General features: G+C 45.1%; 1 protein-coding gene across 3 annotated transcripts in view; it reads right to left on the minus strand.

Moving 5' to 3' along the window:
• DENND2B (DENN domain containing 2B) overlaps positions 1-27188 on the minus strand; it is a 186969-nt gene that overhangs the window by 96930 nt on the left and 62851 nt on the right. For 2 of the 3 annotated variants that reach the window (XM_055142523.1, XM_055142524.1), the window contains exon 2: positions 23467-23556. The gene's annotated coding sequence lies outside the window, so the exon portion shown is untranslated. Of the gene's footprint in view, positions 1-22705; positions 22980-23466; positions 23557-27188 lie in introns of those variants that run through there. The other variant, XM_004613618.2, reaches the window with a different exon arrangement.

The following is a 27188-nucleotide window of genomic DNA, read 5'->3' on the forward strand; positions in this document are numbered from 1 at the left end:
TTTTATCAGTTGCTTGGCTTGCTGCAATAATCTCCTAAAAACCAACTCCTTGTTCCAGTGTCCTATATCTATTCTGGACACTCAAGTCAAAGTGACCTTGCTACAATTCACCTTTAACCAAATCACTCCAATGCTCAGATTCATTCAGCTGCCAACTTTCCATAGCCCTGCTTCCCAATATTGGTAAGGAAGTACATGGCTCAATGTCACTGACATTAGTACCTGGTACCGGACTCAGCATTACCTGGCATAAAGTTACAAGCTGATAAAGTCAGTTATTCTTTAATTCTTTCAAGTCTGGTCGCCACTTGCTGCTATCTTTACCTAACACCTGATAGTCTCCTTGTGTGTGTCTGTGTATGGGTACAGGGAGTCCAACCCAGCTCAACACACACAAGCAACGCTACCGTAGAACTACATTCCAGGTTGCAAATCTCTTGAGGAGAGCAGTTTTCATCATAGACAGCAGGATTTGGCTAATTTTTTTGTCTATGTTCCTTTGAACTAAATTTTTTACACACTACTTTTATTTTCATTGTACGTACTTTTAAAATTATCCTCAGTGTTTAGCAAGCCATATTGATTTTTCCATTTTTAAAAAAAAGAGAACACTTCCTCTTAAAATAAATAAAAAATTTAGAGTGAGCTGATTTCAACACTGTGTCAATAACAGCTCAGGTATTAAGAAGATATGGCAATCATATCCTGAAGATGGTAAACAATGAAGTCCCGGGGTGAACGAGGACTTACAGTATAAAACTCAAGTTTCTCTGTATGACTGTGGTGATTTCAAAACAAGTTTGCAAAGCGTCTGATATTTTTCTCCTTGAGCCACATGGGCCTCTGCAACTACCTTGGGGAACAGAATGTGTCCCGGGTGCGGAGCTGAACTCCCAAAGCTAGCTTAGACAAAAGGCCTGGGCCTCTGCCAGTCTGGCTAGGATCGATGTCCTCCAGCTCCTGGGCTGCCTGATGAGGGACCTCAGTTCCCCAACGTGTAGCTGGAGGGACGGGCCCTAAAGAGCGGCGATGCATGAGAGTGCGAGCTGAGGGCCACCCCCCCCACCCCCCACCGACTGCTGGAGTTCTCCTGGCTCAAGCACCACACACGGGGGTGGCGCTGTCTTCAGCTCTCCCTGGCCGCTGTCTGACAAAGTTCCATAAGAAAACCCAAGCATCCTTACAGAATTCTTCCAAAACCTTAAGCAATACATTAATAAAATTATTTGTGAATGGGTTTTTTTTTGTTTTTGTCTGGGGGCTACTCCTGGCAGAGTTCAGAGTTTACTCCTGGCTCCGTGCTCTGGGTGCCCTCTGGGCGGTGTTCAAGAGACCATATGCAGGGCTGGAGTGATAGCACAGCGGGTAGGGCGTTTGCCTTGCACGCGGCCGACCCGGGTTCGATTCCCAGCATCCCATATGGTCCCCTGAGCACCGCCAGGAGTAATTCCTGAGTGCATGTGCCAGGAGTAACCCCTGTGCATTGGTGGGTGTGACCCAAAAAGCAAAAGAAAAGAAACCATATGCAGAACCTGGGTACCTGGGTTGGCTGCATGTAAGGTCACCTCTGCACTACCTCTCTGCCCTGGATTATATTTTGTTTTAAGCCACTATGTTTCAGGGGTGATTTGGTAAGCTGATGAATGATAAATGCAGCCTTCCAGGAGTATGTTAGCTAGACTTGACTCTGCAATTTCATCCATGCAGTGCTCACTGTGCTCTACTATGCTGGGGGGGTTGGGGGGAGGAAAGGACCCACTGGTATTTATGTGCATCTAGCTTTGCAGAATGCTTCATTCCTCTCTCCATACACATGCTAAATCCCTATTTATTTCCTGCCCACCCAGGTCCACTTAAAAGTAACTTTTCATGGTGGTCAAAGGCTAAAACTCTTTTATGGTTTTTTATTATTTTTTATTTTTTTATTGAATCACATTGACTCTTACATAAAACTCTTTTTCAAAACATGAAATTTAAAAAGCCAACCTATTCATCCTTCAAAATCTCCGGAGCTCCTGCTCCCCTCTTTCTCCCTCACCTCCCACCCATCTCTTCTTCCCACTGCCACTTGCGTGGTGACACGGATATCATGAATGACACTCCAGTACAGAAACCTTTTGTCTATCTTGTCCGCTAAAGGATTAGTTTTCTAAGGGCAGGGAGCCTATGCATGGATGCAGCTAGTCCTACCAGAGCATTCCAAATATTTGCTGAACTGATGTAATTTCTCCACCTGCTTCCTTATTTAACCTATTTCCCCTAAAAATGTTTTTCATCCAAGCTGCTGGATAGTGCAACAGCGAAAACACGAGGTTAAAGTTGCTTTGCTTGGGGCTGGAGCCATAGCACAGTGGGTAGGGCCGTTTGCCTTGCACGCGGCCGACCCAGGTTTGATTCCCAGCATCCCGTATGGTCCCCTGAGCACTGTCAGGAATTAATTCTTGAGCATATGAGCTAGGAGTAACCCCTGTGCATCGCCGGGTGTGACCCAAAAAGCAAAAAAAAAAAAAAGTTGCTTTGCTCAGTCTCTGAAATTCTAATTTTAATTCTGTTTTTGTTTTGTTTTATTTATTAATTAATTTTTTTTTCTTTTTGGGTCACACCTGGCGATGCACAGGGGTTACTCCTGGCTCTGCACTCAGGAATTACTCCTGGCGGTGCTCAGGGGACCATATGGGATGTTGAGAATCGAACCCGGGTCGGCCGCGTGCAAGGCAAACGTCCTACCCGCTGTGCTATTGCTCCAGCCCCTATTAATTTATTTTTAACTTACTTTAACTTCTGAAGAAGACTTTGTTTTTTTGGATACGTGACTCTAGAAGCAGGAGCTCCAGGTCAACCCAACACTAGAAAATTGACCTTTAAAGATACAATTATGTGGGGACTGTTAGTTTAGTATCTGGGATGTAAATGGATCGTCAATAGATTTTAGTTCTCTTCTTTCTCTCACTTCAAAATTCTTTCTTTATCGGGGCTGGAGCAATAGTACAGCGGGTAGGGCGTTTGCCTTGCACTCGGCCGACCCGGGTTCGATTCCCAGCATCCCATATGGTCCCCTGAGCACCGCCAGGGGTGATTCCTGAGTGCAGAGGCAGGAGTAACCTCTGTGCATTGTCGGGTGTACCCAAAAAGCAAAAAAAGAAATTCTTTCTTTATCTAGGGCCAGAAATATATTACAAGGGTTAGGTGCATGTTTTACATGTGGCTGATCCCAGTTCCATCCCTGGCACCACATGGTCCCCTGAGTAAAGACCCAGGAGTAGCTCCTGAGCACCACTGGGTGTGACTTTAAAACAACAACAACAAAACCACTTCTTTAATCTGTTCTTTTCTTAGTCCTTTATAATACTCCAGTCCCCCAGGAGGATTTTGGCCCAATCCCTTTAGCACCAAACTTTGCATCATCATTAAGGGATACTGAAATTTCCTGATCTCTCTCTCTCTCTCTCTCTCTCTCCCTCCTTCCCTCCCTCTGTGTGTGTAAAGTGAATCAGAAACATTCTATAAATGTTGTAGAAAATGTTCTCAATGATCATGGTGCACACAGAGTAAGAAATATGAGAAGAATTTGAATATAGATAGTATCAATAAAAATAAAAATTTATAAATTATTGACAGAAAATTTAATAGGAAATGGTCATTTTAGTTTTTAGCAAAAATGTTTAATTCCTACCTTAATCTTTACTACAAACTCTGGCTTTTTTAGTTTTGGGGGGAGGTTTATCCTCAGGGGGTGTTAAGGAACACACCTGGTAGTGTGCAGGGTTACTCCTGGCTCTGCACTCAGGAATCACTCCTGACAATGCACACGGGACCATATGGGATGCTGGGGATCAAACCCAGGTTGCCATGTGCAAAGCAAGAGCTCTTCTCAGTGAACTATTTCTCTAGCCCCTACAAACTTAGTTTAAAGTAAAAGTTAAAGTCATAAAAATTCAGAAGGAATCATAAATGAGCTGTTTGACAAACTTGATAAGAAAACTTTCAAAGACTATGGGGGTGGGGTGTGAAATTGAGAAAAGAGAATATACACTTACATAAAAAGCATATGAAAGACAAAAACAATCAGCATAAACTAAAAAATGAAAAGGAAACAGATGGAAAAATAGCAGCGACATCTACAGCAAAGAGTTCTTATATATGTGTATACATAAAATATGTATGCAAAAGTTCTTACAAATCTATAAGTAAAAATAATGACCAAACAGAAAGATGAGCAACATATTTAAAGAGAAAATTCACATAAGAAGCACAAATGCCAGCAATTATCAAGTGTTCAATTTCACTAATCAAAAAAGAAATTCTAAATTAACAGTGAAAAGTTCTTGTCACCTAACAGATTGGCAAAGATGAAACACTTTGGCAAGGGCAGAATGAAAAGAGGCCCTTTTAGTTGTCTGTGGGTGAGCACTAAGTTGATGCAACTTCTGCGAAAAGTAGTTTGGCTATATTTATTAACATACTCTTTGATCAGCAAATCTTCCCTTCCAGGAATCTTGCTTAGAGTAATACAAGCAATACAGCAAAGTTAGTCATATACTGTTTACTGTAGCACTGCATGTAATAGAAAAACCTAAAACAACTCAAATGTCCATCAATAACATCTTAATTAAATACATTATGATATAACCACGAGAGGAAATATAACTGCTGGAAATAGTTGTGGGAAAATAGTGTCAGTAAATTATCAATAGACTAACTAAATAAGATTATCAGCAGAATAACTGAACTAAGGAATCTTATAACAAATACTTTATTTTTCAAGTTATAAAATTTGTATAAAATTTACCATCATAGGCATTTTTCAACAGAAACTTTTCTTTTTCTTTCTTTTTTAAAATTTTCCCAGGACCAGGAGATGGTTCAAAAGGCTAGAACAGTATGCTTTGCATATGGGAACGTGGGTTCAATCTCCAACATCATATGATCCCTCAAGCACCACCATGTGTACCCCCACAAAAAAAACCAAGAAAATCTTTTCCCTTCCCTTTGTTGTGGTTGTGATGACAGGGACCCCACAAATACACCTGGCTGTGGTGCGTGCACAACTATTTCATTTGTGCCATAGGTCAGGGATTGTATTCCCTGGCCATGGTGCACATGCATATTTTTTAGTTGCAGTGCTCACACTTACCTGACAGAGATCACAGAGAGAGAGAGCAACCCAGCACTGATAACCAAGAGATCAGAACCTAGCTCGGCACACATGGCAACAGTAGGGATTAAGTCACTGGCATTGTGCTTGCAAGGGAGGAGTTCTAAACCACTGAGCTATTCCCACAGCCGCCACCACCCTCCCTCTCCCCCACCATGTCAGTCTTTGCAATGTGGTGACATTAACAATAATGGCACCTGCTATATAACAATGTCCTCTATGTAGTTCCAAAATTTCTCCATCACCATGTTTCAACAGGCATTAGAGTTTTATTCCTTTTTATGGCTGAATAATATTCCTTCTATGTATAAATATCTATTTTGGATATTTATTCATGTATGCATGAGCATATACGTTGTTTCTATCTAGAGAAACAACCTATAGGTTATTGTGAATAAAGCTGCTGTGAATATTGTCAAAAAAGATCTTTGAATCCCTGCTTTCATTGTTTTATTCTTATTGTTTTATACCAAGGAGTCAATTTGCTATGTATGGCAAGTTTTAGCTTTTTCAGAAACCACCAAACTGCTTTCCACAACCACACCATGTACATTCCCACCAGCAAAGTATAAGAGTTCTAGTTTTGCCATATCCTCACCAACACTTTTTCCTATTTTTATTAGAAAATAACATTTTAAAATTAATGCATACATGAATGTAGAGAAAATCCATTGTTACCCAACTGTTAACAATGACTATATTGTAAAATATGAGTTGGTCATAGAGATTAGTTTTTTTAACATACATTTGTTAATTCTATAAATTATTTTAGAACAAATATATTACTTTGGTTATTTCTTTTCAAGGGAAACCCTTAAATAAAAAGTATCCTGAGTACAGAGAGACAGTGCAGTGGCGAGGGCACTTGCTTGATACACAGCCAATCCCAGTTCAATTCCAGGTACCACATAGGGTGGGTGACTCCTGAGTACACAGCCAGGAATAAGCCTTGAACACTGCTGAGGGTGTTCAAACACACACACACACATACACACACACACACACACACATACACACACGCACATAAATAAAAACCACTTAGAGAAATTCATGCACGCTGTCTAACCTGCATCACTGCATTTCTTGTGTAGAGCAAGGCTGTGTGGCAGCTCTGCCACCTTGGAAACTCATTTTCTCATCTGTGGTTGAAGGCACCTAGAAGTGGTCCGGAGTTCCCGGCCAATATGTTGTAACTAACAGTTACAACTGTGTGGACAAGACAGACTCCTTCAACCTCTGGGGAAGCACCGGCTCTAATGGAGCTGCTTGAGGACTGTCTCCTTAACTTTACGGGGTGGGCTATTTAAAAATGCTTATTTTCTCTGTGCACGGGGCAGTGCGAGGTCAGGTCGTCTTTACTATCCGGCGATAAAACAGAACTCTGATGGTGAACTAACGAGGAAGCAAAAGGGAACCTTAGCGGGGAAAATAAAATCTCAGAGCCACTGACCACAAAGGAAAAATGCGGACCCACCCCACATCACCACACACACTCCCTGTTGCCAGAGGGACAAGCAAGCACAGACAAGGATGCAAGGAACAAGAATGCTGAAAAGGAGAGGTGTTTGCCTTCCCCAAGCCCGATGTCTCACCTGAAGCCACAGCTCCTGACGCAGATGGCAAGAAGGGCCCGGACCCATGGTGCTGTGTGAGAAACGCCCCAAAGTTACCCACGCGGGTGGCAGACAAGGAGAAAACCCGACCTCTGTGGGAAGAGGCACCGAAGCCTGGCTAAGCAGCTCGAAAACCGAGTGAAATCCTCTTCCAGGTGTTAGCAGCCTATCAGTGGCCAACTCTAGACTTTGCCCTTGAAATTCAACTCCTGGTAAGAGAGATAATCTCCCAGGCATGTCCGGCGCAAACCTGGCTAATCACCAGCCCTCTGAGCGGCCAAGTCTCTGAAATGGCCGTGCCAGTCAGGAGATTGTGCTAAGGGACAAGGGGGTGCTTATCTGGGCAGAAATGTCACCTCTCCCAGTGCAATCAAGAGTCCAGGATGGGTATTTTCCAAAAATCAGTCAAACTACTGTATGGAGACACACATGGGGCTGGACACCTCATTGGAAGGTGACACAGATACTTGTGAGAAGAGCGGTGAGTGCAGGCACGGTCTTTACCAAGCTCTGGTGACATTATCGGGTAAGCCCCCAAGAGAACCTAAAGTGTAGACTTGTAAACATGTAACTGCAGTTTAATGAAAGAAGGCATGCCAATTCACATCTGGCCCTCACACTCGTACTAGAATCCCAACTGCTAAAGCCCCTTAAAGTATTCGTTCCCCACCAGCAGCTACCGTGAAAAGTAGGAATTTGCAGGGGCTGGAGCTCAACGGGCTGGAATACATGCATCACAGACAGTAGTCCTGGGTTTGATCCCCTCCACCACCTGGTCCCTGGGCACTGAGCCAGAAGCAGCCCCAGAGAGCCACAGGGTGTGGCCCCAAAACCAAAAAAAGGGGGGGGTGAGGGGAGGGAATTCTCCAGCCACACTCAGACTTACTGAATTAGAAACAAGTTCTCCGAGGAGCTTGGTACACAATTAAGTCTGAAAATGACTGCTATAAGGCCGAAGAGAGTTCTGCAAATGAGGTCAGCACAGGAACAGCCTGGCCTACCACCCCCACCAAAATCTCCCCTTTATATTCTCCTTTAGGGCTGCAGCAATAGCACAGCAGTTAGGTGTTCGCCTTTCACGCGGCCGACCCGAGTTCGATTCCTCCTCCCCTCTTGGAGAGCCCGGCAAGCTACCGAGAGTATCGAGCCCGCGCAGCAGAGCCTGGCAAGCTACCCATGCATATTGGATATGCCAAAAACAGTAACAATAAGCCTCTCAATGAGAGACGTTACTGGTGCCCGCTCGAACAAATCGATGAGCAACGGGATGACAGTTATATTCTCCTTTAACATGGTCTGAGATGAGAGTACCCCCTCTCCAATTATAAGCAACAAGACAAGTAATTCTCTTCCCCCGCCAAAGATGCATTCTACATGGTCTCACAGGTTTCTTTCTCAGCAAACCAAAGCCAATTGTAAAATTAATATTTTTAAATTACTGCAAACATGAATGTAGAGAAAACCCATTGTTACCCAACTGTTAACAATGACTATATTGTAAAATATGAGTTGGTCATAGAGATTGCTTTTTTAACATATATTTCTTAATTCTGTAAATCATTTTAGAGTAAATATATATATATTACTTTGGTTATTTCTTTTCAAGGGAAACCCTTAAATAAAAAGTATCCTGAGTACAGAGAGACAGTGCAGTGGCGAGGGCACTTGCTTGATACACAGCCAATCCCAGTTCAATTCCAGGTACCACATAGGGTGGGTGACTCCTGAGTACACAGCCAGGAATAAGCCTTGAGCACTGCTGAGGATGTTCAAACACACACACACACACACACACACACACACACACATACACACACACAAATAAAAACTACACTTATGCCTGCTGTCTAAGCTTTTATTCCTTTCCTGTGTTTAGCAGGAGAGCAATTTTTCAAATTCCTGACTGGCAAAAGGCCTCCAAGATCTCTCTTCAACTAATCTCTTTGGCCTCACCCTCTAATTCATCCACCTTTCTCTGCTCATGGTTAGGTGATCATTTAGTGTCTGTTTGTTCATTTGAATAGTGCTAAGGAGTCCCTCTAAAAAAAATTGTTTCTAACCAAGTATTTTTTCAAAATATCTGAAGCCAAGTAGTTACTAAAACAGAAAGGAAAGCAAAATTCCATTACTTACAAAAGAAATTCCACTGTGTGTGTCAGGAATCTAAGCTAAATCTGAAATTCAATCTTACCCTGCTGCGTCCTTCACAATCTATTCCATCTAAGCCAGCTGACTAGGCCAAACATAGATCTCATGAACACTGCGAAATGAGAGTTTATAAACATCCCACTCATTTCATTTCAGAAGCCCCATCTTTGATTTATGGAACCCCAAACAGGATCAATTACTAGAAAAAGAAGGATGCACCAATAGAAACTAGTCAATGTTTAATTTCCAGCAAATGGAAATTATGGCCTGAAACAGTTCTTGCTTTTCATTTATCACCATCATCATCATCATCATCATCATCATCATCATCATCATCATCATCATCACCTTTGGCACATGCCCACCTACACCTACACTCCAACTTCTGGTTTTTCTATGGGGGTGATATGCGGTGATTGGGATAAAACCAGGTCAGCTGCCCACAAGGCAAGCACCTTACCTGCTGTACTATCTCTGGCCCCTGATATATTTCTTTTCAACTTCTTTGTTTTGTTTTTGTTGTTTTGGACTACATCTGGCAATGCTCAGGGCTTACTACTGGCTCTGTACTGAGGGATCACTCCTGGCAGGGCTCAGGGACCCATATGGGCTGCCAGAGAACAAAGCCAGGTCAGCCAAATGCAAGTAAGCACCCCTACCTGCTGTACTATCACTCCAGTCCCCAGATATTTTTTTCTTTTTTCTTCAAACATTCCCAATAAAGCTTATGGATATGCTAACAAACTTGGTGCTTCAGAGACCCATAGACTAATGAACCAGACCTTATTTATAAATGCTAGCATTTAAATTTTTCCAAAGCAAATTCCATCTTTGTACTTTACAAATGGATTTATAACTAGGACATAATCTAGTACATCTAATAGGATTAGTAATCTGGGCTATCTAACCACTTCTGGAGTATTAATGAGGAGAGAAGAGGAAGAGAAGGGAGGGTAGGGAGTATAGCCAAGGAACATTTATTTTAAAATGCACATACTTTCTTACATATTTATTTTAAAGGCTCCATGGTTATTTTTCTTTGCAAGTTAGGTCCACATGTGACTTGTTTATACTATTACTGTAGCTCAGACATAGTCAATGATTTTTAAAATATATCACCGTATAACTGTATCATTGTCATCCCGTTGTTCATGGATTTGCTCAAGCGGGCACCAGTAACGTCTCCATTCATCCCAGCCCTGAGATTTTAGCAGCCTCTCCTTACTCATCTTTCCTAACGATTGGAGGCTCTTTCAGGATCAGGGGAATTTTAGACCCATTACTGTTATTGTATTTGGCATATTTAATATGCCACGGGGAGCTTGCCAGGCTCTGCCATGTAGGCGGGATACTCTCGGTAGCTTGCCGGGCTCTCCGAGAGGGACAGAGAATGTATATAAGAGAATACAAGCAAGTATGTTAAAACCAAACACATGTGTGCCGCTTTAGGTATATCAGTGTGCTAGACTATAAGAGGTCGTGGCCGTGCACTTCAGGGAGCTTCGTTTTATATTCTCTAGATCTGGGCCGTTGATGGGATTACATGGTGCTGGGGGAAGTCTGTGGGTGTGACTGCCAAGCTACTGGAAAGTTGGGGATCTGAATGGAGGAGGCCTGTCCCGAACCAGGCAGGCTTGGAGATCTCAGCCCCGGGTCCCGCACACCTGGGTTCCTCTGCTGGTTCCTTCATGCATGAGGCCCATCTGAGCATGTGGAGAGTGGCCTAGAGCATGGCTGTGGCTGAATTCCGGAGGTTTTTGGCTTCCAGGGCTCTGTTTGGGGCGGGCAGGGAAACTCAACCCACCCCAACTCCGAGGGGCCCCATTAAGGACAGCCTGGTATGGGGGCAGGAGACTCTGCCTTTTAAAGGTATTTTAAATTTTTGTAATAAAAATTCTTTAATTTAAAATATTTTAAATATATAGGAGAGGAGAGGAGATTTCAAAAGGAGTCAGGAGGTGAGGAGAAGGAAGGGGGTGGGGAAGGGGGGGGAGGGAAGAGGAGCGTTGGGGAGGGGAGGAAAGGAGGAAACTTCCTTTTAACTCCATAAACACCCGATCCATCCAAACTTCCAAGATTAGAAAGGAGAAATATCAGAGTGAACTGCACATAGTAATTCAGTGGGAAATTTTTCATTAAGTATACTAGGTACCAATGAGGATGTGTGTTTGGTTGCAAAATGAGAATGGGAAGGTGAAGTACATCCTTTGGAACCACAGTGACTTCAATTTGAAGTTGCCACAATGAGTTCATCTATAATATTCAGACATCAGGATATTAATATACTGACTCAGAAGCTATTGTGAGAATTTACTAAAAGGATGCAAATGAAAGTGCCCAATATATTACAATTATGGAACAGAGAAAGCATTCCACAAATGATGTATCACCAATTTAAAATCTATAAAAATTTTTAATGTGCATATTGTTTAAATCTAAGAATTGTGCAGAATCAAAAACATTAAATTTCCTTTAGCTAATTAGCTACATTTACTACCATTCCAAATCCCCTCTATTTCCTTGTATTCTTTTCCATAATTCTACTCAAATTCAGAGTGTATTATTCAGTAATAATAAATATACTAATTCAGTATATTATTTATTTATTTTGGAGTTTGGGATCATACCCAGCAATGCTCAGGGATTACTCCTGGCTCTGCACTCAGGATTTACTCCTGGCGGGCTCAAGGGACCATATGAGACGTCAGGGATCAAACCCTGGTCAGACTGGTCGCATGCAAGGCAAACACCCTATCACTGTACTATCACTCCACCTCCTCAGTGTATTTCTTACCCAGCCAGCATTCCCATGCCATTTTTAACACAGCATTCCTAATTGTGTCACAAAACTAGAAAAGATCTCTTCATATTGATTCTCAAAAATCCCCACCAGAGCCAAAAGGTTCAGCCTAAAGTAGTAACTTCTACCTTCATCCTAAACTTATATCCCTAGGCACCCTATAACCTAACAACAATTAATCTTTTTATGATCTTTTAGCATGCCAAGCTCTTTCCTACCTCAGGAGTTTTGCTTTTGCTGTTCCCTCTTCGAGAAATCAACTTTAGCCAAGTCTGCACATTCATGGCTTCTTCTCATCCTTGAAATAACAAACTGAAATGTCTTATTTTCAGGGAAAAAAAGTTCTCTCAATTCACTTTTAAAAATAGCTTTTAAGTCCTCGTTACGCTCTTTTTACATCACCATTATTTCCTTCCTATCATTATCTTTTATTGATTTGTTTACTGACGTCTCTCCCCCTACACTTCCAGCTCCGTGACGCAAGGAATTTGCTGTCTTAGTTATCTCTAGATCCCCAACATATACAACGGAGCCTGGAAAAGAATGAATGCTCAAAAAGTATGTACTGAATGAATAAATAAATTCAACCCGTTTCTAAACAAGAGAGGCAGAGTTGAGTCACACCATATCTTTCTCCAACTGCATTAACTCATAGCAGTAGAACAGGAAAAGACAGAATCTCAGGGAAAAATGATAACTTGGAAAGAGAAAAGGCCTTGGGGAACGCAAGTAAAATTATCACAACTTCTTCTGTTTCTATTTTTGGGTTTTACTTTGGGTTTTCTTGGGGGGAGGGGGATATTGGGCCACACCCGGCGATGCTCAGGGGTTACTCTTAGCTCTGCACTCAGAAATTATGCCTGGTGGTGCTTGAGGGACTATATGGGATGTTGGGGATCAAATCCAGGTTGACCCCATTCAAGGCAAGTGCCCTGCCCACTGTTCTTTCTCTCCAGCACCTCATTCCCACTCCTTCATTGGCGAAACAGTAAGTGATCTTGAGTGCCAAGAGAAGATCACAGGTGTCACTGTCTATATGAGACCTCCCCAAAATTTATCTTCAAGGGTGAATGTTGGAGCCACCCACAGTGGTGCTCGGGGCTTATTCTTAGGTCTGTGCTCAGGGGTCACTCCTGGCAGTGCACAGGGTGCCATGTGTGGTGCTGGATTTTGAACCCGGGGCTAGAGACATAGATCTACCCTCTGTGCTATCTCTCCAGTCTCCACGATTGTCCTTACATGTAAACACAGTTCTCTCCTTCAGTCTCTATGGATGCCGAGGGCTCATACTTCCAGCAAAGCCATATGGACATCTGACCTTGAATGTTTTTCATGTGAAAAGAAATTTGGGTAGCACTGCTTTTGAAACCCATCTGATTTTACCCAACAGATGTGAGGTCTAAGATAAAAATACGCTTTTCTATTTCCTTTAATGAGTTTAAAAAAAAATCCCAGTTGTTCCTCATTGTTTTCTTTTACACTTGATCTTTGCCACTTCCCTTTGGACACTTACTCAGAGTTAATAAAAACCCACTGCCTTTGTTACCACCAGCGTCCTCCCAGCTGGCTCTCCCAGCATAGCTGAGTGGTAACTCAATCCTGAGCTGCGGTGGTGACTCAAAAGGAGATGGGGACCCAGGACAGTGCTAGCCATTCCACTTCAAAAACAGCAACTGAATTGGCCCTTTCTCCACTCCGCCTAAACCCAAAGGGGTAAGTTAGGAGGGGGAGGTTAGAGGGGGAAATATAGATAATAACAATGAGGACCTTCAGCTCTCTTTGTAGATGTCAAAGCTTTAATTCTCTAACCACAGCAGCTGAGTCAGTCAAGTCATAGATTACAAACCAAGGTCACTGCCATTGCCAAGTTCATCTCAGCTGCCCCAGGTGGATCTCTCAAACAACTCTTTAATGGTGCTAGAGTTGGTTGGCTTTACTTTTCTTTCCCTAGTTATATCCGTTTTGCCAAGTGGCAAAGTGACACATGGATATGACCCTCTTGTCCTCAGCCCTTGACAAATGAGCGCAGAGCCTCACGTGTGGCTTCTACACCCCAGGTATTCATCTCTTTAAGGTGTTCTCTTTTTCTCGGGGGAGTGGAATGAGAGGTACACCTGGTGGTGTTCTGGGGTTATTCCTGGCTCTGTGCTCAGGGATCACTCTTGGTGGTGCATAGACGACAATAATGGCGCTGGGGATTGGAACTGGGGTTCCTTACCATTTATACTATCTCTTGGGCCTTCCTTATCTCTTTAAAACACTCCTTTGCAACACAGACTAGGTTAAAAATTACTAATGAACTATGTGGGATATGGGATGTGGGATTCTGGAGTAATTTTATGCCATGAAAACTTACCTCCAATATAGAGCATTAAGTATCACCAAGGTGAAGTTTGGTTTAAGGGGCTACCGTAGCATCTGAGCTCCTGTCTACAAAAGCCTACGGTAAAGCAGCAGTAAAAAATAAAATATTTGACCCTACTCCACCAAGTTTGGTTTTTTTAAAGTAGACAGAACCTTAAATAATAAACAGCCTCACTCCAAGGGAAATTCTGTGAGGCACCTGCTCCAAAGAACTCCCCTTCTGCCCTCGGTCTGCCTGGTTCAGCAAGCCCATAAATTGGCACTGTTGATATGACCTTTCCAGTCTATATTTCAACAAGAGATAACAACAAAGCTGAGAGCTTTGGTAGCACTCAAAGGAGATTTGAGGGACTTAAAACATGCCGCTAAATTTGGCAGCAAAGTTTGTTTCCTACAGTAGGAAAAGGAAATCTCTTTATAATTACACTTGTAGATAAGATGCGCCAAGTTGCTCTTGCTACTTGTTCTTGTTAGGAACAGATTAGAATCTCCTCATCCCAGCCCTGCAGACCCACCATTGGGGCTGTCTCAGCTGGAACTGCGGACTTGACCTGCCTCCTGGGAAAGTCAAATACAGGAGCGTCTGGAGGCAGCCTTCTGTTTGGGCCATAACCACCCTCTCCGGGGAGTCACCGCTCCTTCAGATCTAGCTCTGTCAAAACTGGCACCTTCAACTTCCCCTTCTCATTCTGCCCCTTTACCCAGGACTTGAGAAGCCTAGGACCAGACAGCACACTTTACTCATAAGAGAGTGTCCTTTCAGCCATAATATTCCTTTGAGTCAAACAGATCCATCCCCAGGCCTCTCCCTCCACACCCGCTCTGCAAACCCCCATTTAAATATTTCTTTACAAAAGCAAAGTACAAGAGCTACAACCTATGTACTGAATAGGGGACATTTATTACTGCTCTGCTGATAAGAGTGAGATGTCTGCCCAAGACACAGAGGAAGGGGCCACTGACTCACATTTCCCAGCAGAACAAACGTGACAGACTAGCCCCACAGAAATAAAGGCTGTCTGGTTCAGAAGGGAGTAATAAACAGTAATAGTTGCCCACAAGTCACTCAACTCCAAGTATGAGCCACTATTCAAGTCAAAGCACTTGGCATTTCGGCCTCATCACAACCCTCAGAAACAATACAATCACAACCTCCATTTTCAGAAGAGAAACTGGGGTGTGGACAGGCTGAGGAACTTAACCAAGGTTACAGCGCCAGTGAGTAACAGAGCCAGCATGTGAACCCCTTGCACGTCCCAACTGGGCCCTATGCTCTAAACATTGCTCTTTCTAAACACTGGAGGACGCTTCCCTGAACGCATATATTTGTCTTGAACGTACCTGCCTACTTCAGACTCTAAAGGTGAGAAGGCAGGTTAGAAAACATGGCCATTTTTCTCCATTAAGAGAAAGAAATAGGGGTGAGAGTAGTAATGCACAGAGCTGGTCAAAACTATAGCAGAATAAATAACCCCAAACAGCTACTGACCCTAAGTTTTACAGGGGCACCAAGTGAAAACTCCATCTTTTTCACTGACCCATTAGACTGCCTGCTTTCAGAGACTAGAGTCTTTTTATAAGTTGTAACCAAGCCTTGTGCATCTAAAAGCAAGTTCTCAGTCTTCACATTGTAGAATCAAGTTGAAAACTTACCTGGAATCTAGTCCCAGAGATTTTTAAAAGTTTATTTTAAAATTATATATGTATATGTACCTCACGGTGATTCACTAATAAAAATTTATTAAAAAAAAAGTCAAGTCCTAGAGCTGAATATATGTACATATATATGTATATGTACATATATATATATGTATATATGGGTCACACCCAGCAGTTCTCAGGGTTTACTCTTGGCTCTGTGTTCAGGGAGCACTCCTAGAGGTGCTCAGCGGACCATATGGGGTGCCAAGGATCTGGTCCAGGTTGACCTTACCCACTGCACTATTTCTCTAGCCTCAAAAAGTTACTAAAGTATCTTTAAGGACAATTTTTGTATGTTGATCATGTGAAGAAATCAAAAGTATAAAATATATTTAAGTTCCTGTTCCTAGGACTTCAGGGATTCTAACTGGAAAGACAATGCATATCCAATTGAAGAGTCATATCAAACTGTGGACTAAAAAACAGTTCGTCTAAATTTTCCACTATCTAGAAGAAGAAACTGAAGCTCAGAGGATCTGGTAAATGCCCCCAGCATAACCCATCAAGTCATAGACAAAGTCAAAACTTGAGTTCAGCTCTAGGACTACCTGGACGGGATAGGGTGTCTTTCTCCTGCAGTAAGCAGGCCACAGACATTCACAGTAGAGAGATCATTAGCACCAATAACAGCTCACACTTACTTAGAGTAAGTGTATTGTACGCCGGTAACTAAACTATAGGTTTCACATAAGTTAACTCATTACCCTTCCATAAAACCTTTAAGCTGAATAACTCCTGATTTACAAATCGAACAAATAGGCCTGCAGAAGCTAACACTGAAGTACACAGAAAGGAAGAACCAGCCTGGGCATCTCCAGAGCTGGCGACAAAGCCTGATCTATACTCTGGGGTTCTGAAGGACCCAGCTAGGATTTGTGAATGAGGAGATGAGGAGCAAAGACAGAGGCAGAAGGCCTCCCATGCCAAGCTAGCAACACGCTAGGGACCCCACCCTAGCTGGCCTGAACGACCGCCTTACAAGAAAGGAACTATTAAGAGTTAGGGGGCCACAGCAATATTCCAGCACTGTGATATAATGCACCACAGATAGCGCCACACACTCTCTGAGCCAACCAAACAGCTGACCAAACATGGTACAGGTTGACTCACTGAAAAGCATCTCTAAAACTCAGAGGCGAGGGGCTGGAGCAATGGCACAGCGAGTAGAGCATTTGCCTTGCATGTGGATGACCCTGGTTCAATTCCCAGCATTCATATGGTCCCCCGAGTACTGCCAGGAACAATTCTTGAGTGCATGAGCCAGAAGTAACCCCTGTGCAACACCGGGTGTGACACAAAAAGCAAATAAATAAATTAAATATAAATAAATAAATAAACTCAGATCTGAGAATTCCTTAAGGGAACCTGTGTGCAGTGACAGGAGTGAGCACACCCGAATCCAATTCCTCTGGTAAAGCTAAAAAAATTTGGGCTGGAGCGATGACAGCACAGCGGGTAAGGTGTTTGCTTTGCATGCGGCTGACCCAGGTTCAATTCCCAGCATCCCGTATGGTCCCCCAAGCACTGCCAGGAGTAATTCCTGAGTGCAGAGCCGGGAGTAATCCCTATGTATCGCCAGGTATGACCCAAAAAGCTAAAAAAAAGGAAAAAGAAAGAATTTTGTAAAACTATCTGACAGCATGTGTAGTTCTTTCCAAAGTTCCCATTTTCATTTTCCTACTCCCTCTGCCCCACAGCCCAGCCCTGGAGAAGCCATGAAACAGGTCTAGACTCCCTGCCTCCTCCTCTGGCCAGTGCTGTGCATGACTCTCTGGAAACTCCCCGACTCTGTGTCAAGTCCGGCTCAGAGCTGGACTCTCCTTTCATGCAGCCTCGAGGTGGTCAAGCTATGGCCGGCAGGTCTGCGTTTCTTCTCTCCCAATGTGAAAGAGGCTCACGGTCTGCAGGAAACAGCTCTACAGAAATCTAATACAACATATGTGGGATAAGTAGGTCCTTGACACTTGATACTGTGGGGCCTCCCAGCTCTTGGAACGAAATGTGTGAACAAACCATCAGGGTCCAGGGGCACCAGAGATACCTGCAAGCCCAAGTGTGAATGAACAGGGCGTCGACCCTGATGTCAGACACCCCCCTCCACCACACCCGCTCCCCAGTTTGCTAGGAACTGCACAGCACTGTCGCCTGGAGTTCACTGCACGCAAGTCAGTCTTCAGTTAAATTGTAATGGGTGCCCAGGCCAGTCCAGGTGCCCCCGAGGACCACCTTCTCCCCAACTGCACTACCCAAGGCTCCTCTCCTCTTTCTTTCTCTTACATCAACTTCCTATTACTGTAACCCCCAGTTTATCTCACTTTGCCCAGATCCAAACAGTCCTTATTTTACTGATTCCTACTGGTCACCCTCCAGCTGACCCACACACCCCTTCAGTTCTGGGTCACACAGGAGAGTCTGGCTCTCTGAGAAACCCCTGTGGTTTCCCGACAATCCCAAGGAGCCAGTCAGCTTCAGTTAAGACTTCATATCCAACGGCATATAATTCATGTGAGTACAGTTCAATGTCCAGATGAGTAGTATAACCATCCTCAATAGCCCCTCAAGAGCTGAGACAGACAGACAGTCAGACAGACAGAAAGGGATCTTTGGAGAAATCCTTCATAAACTCAAATCCTTCAGTATAAACTCAAAACTATGCTCCTTTTCCCTCAGCATACATACATACATACATACATACATGCACATTTTCCAAGGCCTGTGTTCAGAAACAAAAACCTGGTTTTTTTTTCCTATCAGCAGATCGCATGGCATGTTCCCCTAAGACACATATCCCCAGCACTTCACCCCACCCCCCACAGCACCTCCTCCTCAACACAGAGTACCCTCAGTCCCTCCCTCCCCACCCCCCAAAGAAGGCGCTCACTAAAGCAAGTTTTCCCACAGGCTTTAAAGGAAAATCTCTGCAGACTATGCCAGATGGTCATTTTTTTTTTCCTTTCATGCCCTCCTGGCCCCTTCTCCACTTTCCATAGTTCCTCTGTCTCAAAGAACTCAATTATCTGCCAACAGATTTCCCTTTCCCCTCCCCCAGCCTGCCCTGCACATCCTGTCACACACAGGCGCAGAGGGAAGGCTGCGGGCAGGCCCACTTCACCCCTCCGCTCCAGTGTGTCCTGCCTTTGCCCAGCTGCCTGGGCAAGCTCTCTGGGGACCCAAAGTAGAAATCAGGACTTAGATCAGTGTCTGCCAACGTGGTATAACACCACCTCAACCCCCACCCCGGCCAGCGGGGGCTGGAATGATGTAGGGAGACTGCACTAGCCTTGGGTTTAATAAGGGTGGGTGTGTTCCCTTAAAGCAGGCATCTCTCTAAGGGAGCACTGAGTGATGGGGGTTAAGGGAGCTCCCAAGTGGTGCTCAGGGGGTCTGAGAGCACCACCCATGATGGTTCAGAACAAGAGACCAAGGATGCATTGCTGCTTAGGTCCAGCAGTGCCAGAGACAGCCAGGCCACCCCAGCAATGCCAGGAATCGAACCTGGGACTGGTGCATGCCAAGCTAACTGTTGTACTATCTATCTCCTGGCCCAAGTGACTTTTAATTAATTTATTTATTTTCCTGAAAAGGGGGCAGTAGGTCAAATGAGTTAGATAACAGAAAGCACGGGAAGCCACACTCCCGGCCTGAAGGAGGCATGCTTTGGAAGGACAGAACAAGCCTTCTCCCTTTCAGGTGCAGAGGGGACTCCCCGAAGTAGCTCTCAGAGTCGGATTAGGTGGGGCCTGGAGCACAGACCACGGTTCCCGGCAGCAGTGTGGCCACGGTATTTGGGCCCCTCTGAACCCAGTCAGGGCAAAGCCCGTGGGACTCAGGAGCCCTGTGGCCCGTCCAAGGTGTTTCAAAGTTCTACCTTGGCTTGAGTAACTGACTAGAGGAGTTTGTGCAAGAGGAGCAGAGGAAGGGCGAGAAGGAATGAGAACAGGGATGTTATTTTCTAATCCTTCGGGTACACAGGGGGGGTGGGGGGGCCTCCGATCTGTGACTCTGCTCTGGGAAGCTGGTGGAGGCTGGAAAGAGCTGCAGTCCCAATTTGAGTCCTCCTGGCCTTCGAGAGGCCGCTGGGAGGTCATTCACCTAGGGAAAGGTGGAGGCTGCAAAGAAAAAGAAAAAACTTTCCCACTCTGGGACTTCTCAGGGGTGCTTCCCAGACACCACCCCAGGGCAGGGCTGGCGGGATACCTCCGTCCCACATCAAAAGCTGAGCTGCTAGTGGGATTCCTGCTTGGCCCCTCCCCTGCAGACCCCCAGGACCAAGCTGGAGCTGGGCTGCCCTCCCAGGAGTCTCCCTCCCTGGCTGTACTATTCCTTGGCAGGGCCCCTCAGCGTATCAAGTACCTCCAGCCTAGGATCCCCACTTCCTTGTTTCCCTCTAAGCTGCAGCCACACCAGTTCCTGAAAGAGCTACCCAGCCCCCAAGGAGCTTTTCAGGGGAGTAACTCTTCCTGCCAGTTACAGGCCTTGACTTTCAAACCCAGAACTCAGAGAAAGGTCTCTCTCCCACCCGAAAAGTTTTCTCCAGAAAAACCGGGGAGAATGAGGGAATAAAGGCACCCAGTAGCCTTTATTCCAGCTACAAGAATTCCTGACTTCAGAGCTGCCGGGGAGCTGGGAGACATGAAAACACAAAGGGTCTCTTGGCTCCCTCTCCTCTACCCTCAATCCCGGGTCACTTCCGGGACTGAGGATATGGTGAGCATCACTCTTACTAATTCTCCTAACCCAAAAAAAAGCACTCCTTGTTTTCTCTGCTATCTTAAAAAGTCTTCTGAGGTTTTTCATTTACAGATGCAGAAGCCAATGCGTTATAAATAGGGGACGCAGAGGAAAGCTGGGTCATCCTTCAGACTTTCACATCTGTTAGCTAGGCTTGTTCACAATGACTTCCATGAAAATTACCTCCGTGGGGGCCAGAGTGATAGTTCAGTGGGCAGGGTGCTTGCCTTGCACATGGCTGACTGCAGTTCGATCCCCAGCATCCCAAACAGTCCTCTGAGCCCTACCAGGTGGGATCCTGAGCACCGGGCCAGGAGTCAGCCCTGACCACCTCCAAGTATAACTCAAAAAAACAAGCAAATAATAACAACCTCTTAATGACTGGCTCCTCACAGTCCTACTAAGCAGCTGGATCATTACTTCCGTCTCACAAACAAATTTCCAAGTGGAAGTTAAAGGACTTGCCTGTGGTGACTGCGATGGCAAGGCACAGAACTGAATCTCTAGTCTCTTAACCTCAAATGCTTTATTCATCCAAGAGGAAGTTCATCGGCCGGCCCTCTTGACACAGGTCGGGAGATAAAATCGAAGGAATCCCAGACACATTCATTAAAAAGAACCAAAAAACTAGTATCTTGGATTTACTTTGCCAGCCAATGGGTTCAGACTAAGGTCTCCTCAGGCTGCAACTTCAACCCCAGCCAACAGTGCAACCCCACCCACTCCCGCTCCCCCAGTCAGGTCTAGGCTTCAACCAAGCAGACGGTTCCAGAAGGTGTCACTTCAGATATCGCCCATCTCAAGGCCCAGGGCCACTGACCTCACTCTGGTGGACCCTCAGGCCATAACACTGGTGCCTACATGTACACATTCAGGGAGCCAGAACTGGGGACATGGCCAGTGCTTTCATTGGCAAGCTGACCTGAAGTTAATCAGAAGGCCCCTCATTGTTTGCCAGGATACAAAAGACATTTTGTTCACAAAGTTCAAGAAGAAAAACCAAAGAGCCAGGACAGCAGCTGTTCCCTCACCCCACAGAGAAACGAGAGGCTTCCACCAAGTTCCCTGCAGCCTGGGAGTGAGTTGAAGATAAAGCATAGCTGACCTGTAGCAAATCTCCAAGTGCGTGCGCCTCCTCGGTTGGGAGTGTCCCATGCACTAATCCCCTAACAAGATTACTGACAAGCTAGCCGCTCAGTCAGCAGTGAAAGTGCCTTTCTGGAGGGTCTCCTTCCCCAGGCCACCCTAGGCTCACCACACACCATTCGCCTCGCTCAGAACAGCTTTTATCAACACAGGGCAGAGAGGAAAGCACACACAACATGGACACTGTGTGCCCGGAGACCTGGGTAAACTATGAACACACGTTACCTCTTCAGCAACCTGGCTCTAAGTAGCTGCTGTTGAAACACTGAAAGTTATTTGGATTCAAAACCTCTTTACAAACCCCTGATAACCCCCTACTCACACATGCACATACACACCATACCTATAGGATATATCTTTTAGGGGAAGCCTGTGATGAACCTTATTAACATGGACCGTTTGTTGCTTATCACATTATTTGGTAAAGACAAAGAGACAGAGACAGACAGAATCTCAGTCTAGATATTTCAGTCACAGTCTTTATACAAATAATTGCTCCAGGGGGACTTAGAACTCAACACACGCTCCTAGCTGAGCAAATTAGCTTTTCTTTTCCTGCTTTTTTCTTTTTTTAATTACAGGTCAGACGTTGCAGTGCCAAGAGACAAAACAGTGTTCACTAAAGCAAGCCATGTCACTCAAAAGACACTGGAGTTTTCCTGTGAAGCTACAAATACAATACTGGAGTGATAATAACCTTTTCTTTCTTCTTTTTTTTCTTTTAATATGAAAGACTTCATGTAAAACATCTTGAGTCTTTGTGTCCCATACAGAAGATGATGATCTCTACAGTGAAGGCTTAAACACCTCAGGTTCAGCAAGAGTGAGATCAGCTAGATTTGCAAAGTCAAGAAAATTGGCTCCATCCCTCCTGCGTAAGCTAATAGAATCCAACTGTTGGGAGCATGACATCATTGGAACCCCAAACCCTAAGCACAGATTACAGACACTTGCCTGCCTCCCAGAAAACAGCCCAACGCTAAATCCGGGAAAGGAGAAAAAAACAAAAAACCAAAAACCACAGTGCAAGCTCAGAGTTAACCTTACCTGAAAGTCCCGGTGCTCTCCTGCCCACTCCATTCTCGGCAGAGTTGGGCTCACAGCGCAGTCCGTTAGGGAGCCCAGGGCCCCCGGATCCACTGTTTAAGCCCCGATACCTGCTGTGAGCTTCCCACAGCTCCTTCCTCTGACCTTTTGTGGCGCTCCTTCTTCCAGCCAAGTGAGCAGAGCGCTGCTAGCCGGCCAGGCCAGTTGTCATGGAGACCCAGTTCTCGCCAGCACACACACTCACCCTCAGAGCGCGCGCGAGCACAGCTCCCTCGCTCTCGGCCTGCAGGCCACCCTCCCCCCCACCCCCCCTTCTTCCCTCTCCCACTCTCTCAGTTCGGGGAGGCTTCCATGAAACAGCACTGTCTTTTGATCAGCTCAGTTTTGCTCGCATTCCGCGCCTCCTACCTCCCTTCCAGTCCAGCGAGAGCTCTGGGAGCGCTCCGGGCTGCTCCTGGGAACTTGGTGGAGCAGCTCAGAGGGACGGAGGGAGAAGCCTGTGAGTGGACTTGTTTTCCTCCCCTCCAGTGTCTCATTTTTTTCTAACAAGGAAGAATCCCAGCCAGGGAAGAGGGAGGAGGGAGCTAGCTGGAGCACTTGGAGGGGAAGCAAGCCCTTCCTCTGGGTCCCGGAGCCCTAGGAGGAGGACCCAGACGCGTTGCCTTAACTTGTTTGTGCTTTGGGGATTTTCCGGGCAGCGGTTGAGACGGAAATGCATTCAGTCGTCCCAGGAGCTCGCAGGGACGGGCCTCTCGGCTTACCTTGCAGTGCTGCCCAGGAGGTGGCGATGCCTTTAACCAGTGCAGGAGCTCATTGTACCAACGCTGGTGTCCAAGCAGTCTCTCATCTTCCTACAAGGGAAAGGAAAGACGCTCGGTTAGGACCAGTAAGAGTCCCGGGCAAGTCCAGAATTTCTGCCCAAACAACAAACCTGATGCACAAACAGCAAACCTCAGCTATCTCTGCCCTGTCTGGCCCGCAGCTAACGCCCGGGCTGCTGTGAGCGGCTCACAGTTCTATCATTTCTCTCTAAGAGGTGCCAGGACAGTGCCAGGACACAGCAGGACCCCTAACTTCAACATCCCCATATCATTTCTACCTTGCAATATATTTTTAAAAGGCTCTTTTTTTTTTAACTCATAATCTTTTACAAGATACACGTACAAGATAAGTGCCCTATCCTCTGTATTAGGGCTCCAGTCCCCTTAATCTACTTCTTGTAGGACTAGATGCTGTCTGCTTAGTAAACAAATAATATTTCAACAAATGATAAAGAACAGAGAATCAGAGCTATGAGAAACTTCATTTAATGGATATTTGCACGTTCCTCATTTTCTCACACACTTGGACATAGAGGTGAATAAGACATATAAATCATAGACATCATGCAGAGATTTCCTACTCTAACACTCCCCCCAATCCCCACCTTGTGTGTCTCTCTGTGTGTGTAAACACTTATTTTTTTGATGGGATCACGGTACTCAGGGGTCACTCCCAGAGATGTTTTAGGGAACCATGCGCTGTGAGGATCAAACCTGGAGCTTCCACTGCAAAGCCTCTGCTCCGTCCCTTTGAGCCTTCTCGCTGGCCCTTCATTATCTTATTTTGAAAAACCAAAGCTTATGAGATCCAGCAATTTGCTCAAATTACGTAGCTTGTTATCAGTAGAATGGAGTGACAGTAAAAGTTTCTTACGTGAAAGATAAAAGCAAACTATTTACTTGTGTATGTCAGCTTCAGAGTTCTCACTTGTGTGTTTCTCCCTTTCTTGGTGCTGGGGATACAGAGGTACTAAAGAGCCATGTCTCTTTGATGTACAGCTTAAGAGGCATTTTTTGAAGCCAGAATTTCTCTCACTATAATGGACTATAGCACAGCAGGTAGGGCGTTTGCCTTGCACGCAGCAGACCCGGGTTTGATTCCTCTGTCCCTCTGTCCCTCTCGGAGAGCCCGGCAAGCTACTGAGAGTATCCCGCCCGCATAGCAGAGCCTGGCAAGCTACCCGTGGCATATTCGATATGCCAAAAACACAATGGAGACATTACTGGCGCCCACTCAAGCAAATAGATAAACAACAGGATGACAGTGCTAATCTTTTAAAAGACACTGGACACCAAAGTAGAGAGAGAGTATGGGGGAAATTGTCTGCCATGGAGGCAGGGGAAGGGTAGGAAAAGGAGGGTATACGGGGGACATTGGTAGTGGGGAATGTGCACTGGTGGAGGGATGGGTGTTCAATCATTGTATAATCACAACTCAAACATGAAAGCTTGTAACTGTATCTCACAGTGATTCAATTAAAAATTTTTTTTAAGTCACTGGACAGATATTATATCCATTTCATAGGTGGTAAAACTGAGGCTCAGAGAGTTCAACTGTTCACTCCAGTAAAACAATCAAAAAACAATCAACAGTCAAAGACGTAGAAGCACTGGTCCGGTTCAGTGCATTTCCACTGAAGTATACTAGCATCCAATCATGAAAACTAACAACTTCTTGGATAATAAGCTTAGAGCTCTAGGACTGGGTTCGCTGAAGAGGGTGGAGAAGCCTTTGGAGTCAAGGTGAGACGAGCCTGTCTATCACCCTGTTAGCTATGATGACACCAGTAAACTGCAGAATATACTACGCAGATTAGAGAAAACAGTTCTAACCTACAGCTATACATTACCATATACTTAATCAAAAATACTTGGAAGATCTTAGTTCATCTGTGCAATACAACTGAACAGTCCTAACCTTTAACTTAAGACTGGTATAGCTTCATTTAACCCATTTTTATTTTTTCTTACTTTTATTTTTACTTATTTATGGAGAGTCAGGGTTTGGACTACATCTAATTGTGCTCAAGATTTACTCCTGGCTCTGCGCTTCAGGGTCACTCTCTGGCAGTACTCAGGGTACTGGGTGATGGCAAGTGAACCTGAGTCAGTCACGTGCAAGACAAATCCTGCACTATCTCCTGTATCGTCTCTCTCCGGTCCTAATTTAAATACTTTTATTATTATTTTTTTAATCTGGAAGTGTGATAGCATGACTTGCCCTGAGTTAAAGGATTAGCGAATAACAGATCTAAAATAGTAACTCATATGGGTAGGAGGAGAGCAGGTGACAGGGCAGGGAGACTCTGTGGTACCGGCACACCGCTGACTAGCTATGAGCCCTTGGGCAAGTCCCCTCAACTTCCCATTTCTACCCATATAATCTCTTCCCTGGGCAAAGAACTGTGCTGGAGTGAGCATAAAAAAGATGACAGGTATCAAAGGAACTGAGCAAAGAACTTCATTCATCTCTGCTGCTCTTTGCCGAGGCCAAACAACAAATTCCCCCGAGAAGAGAAAGGACACAGGATCAAGGAGCTCCGTGCCCCAACCCTGCTCCCTAAAAGAGCACTGGAGAGATTCCAGTGAGCCTCTGATGAACCTTGTACAGAACAAAGGGCCACTCCTTTGCAGAACTCTTGTTTCTGATCAATCTCCAATATATCACATAATTCTCAAAACAATCGAGACTCAATCTGACTTGAGTTTGAAAGGTAAATGTATGCCAGGAGCTAAGAGGTGAGCATCACAAAATCCAACAGGGAGTGCTATAATAGCACAGAACCCCGAGCCCCACCAGGAGTGATCCCTGAGCATAGAGTCCTGAGCACAACCTGATGTGGCTCAAACCTCTGCCCCACAACCCACCTTCCCCCCCCAATCCACCTTCCCTCCCCAATCAGAAATCCCTCATCAGATCTAGTATTCCAACCCTGCAAAGAAATTCAGGATCAAACAGCAAAGGCAACGCCATCAAGTCATTACACATATCCCTTTCCCAAATACAATCCCTTTGCTCTTCTCACTCAAAATGCACATTTCATGGACCCGGTCCCTATACTAAGGGAGAAGTGGTGGTGCTTTTTCTTTCTGACAATACTATTCACAGTTTTAAGTGTGAGTTACCGCCAACTAACATCTGTGGAGCACCTATCAGATGTCAGCATTCTAAGAGGTATGAGGGCCTTCAGAGCTCAGAGTGCTTTAGGGGACAGTCCCTCTAGAAATCCACACTTGAGAGGTCCCTCTAAAATAGACACACAATGCAGGCCATGCTCCCCCTAGCGGCAGGCTGCAGTTAGCATGCCTTGGGGTTTGTCCTCAGGGAGAAAGGAGTAAGATCCGCGTTGGTGAGAGAACTGGGCACTGCTATTGTATGAAAGCCTTGAACTGAGTGAGCAGAGCTGAAGCGGCTGAACCCCGCTGCAGGGCGGGATTTGGATCAATCCCACTTGACCCTTCCTGAAGGACACGGCTTTTGGCCTTTACAGCATTATGGCGTCTAGTACCTGTTGAGACGCCTGCCCGTGACATGCATAGACTTGTACCAGAGACCTGGGAGATGTTCTTACATCTCCTCCCCTCTTCTCCCCAAACTCAATCCATTGGCCACTCCAAATAATTTTATGACCAAGACGCATCTGTCTATTTTTTTTCTGAAA

Source organism: Sorex araneus, chromosome 6 (assembly GCF_027595985.1).
Source record: "Sorex araneus isolate mSorAra2 chromosome 6, mSorAra2.pri, whole genome shotgun sequence".
NCBI classification, from domain to species: Eukaryota; Metazoa; Chordata; class Mammalia; order Eulipotyphla; family Soricidae; genus Sorex; species Sorex araneus.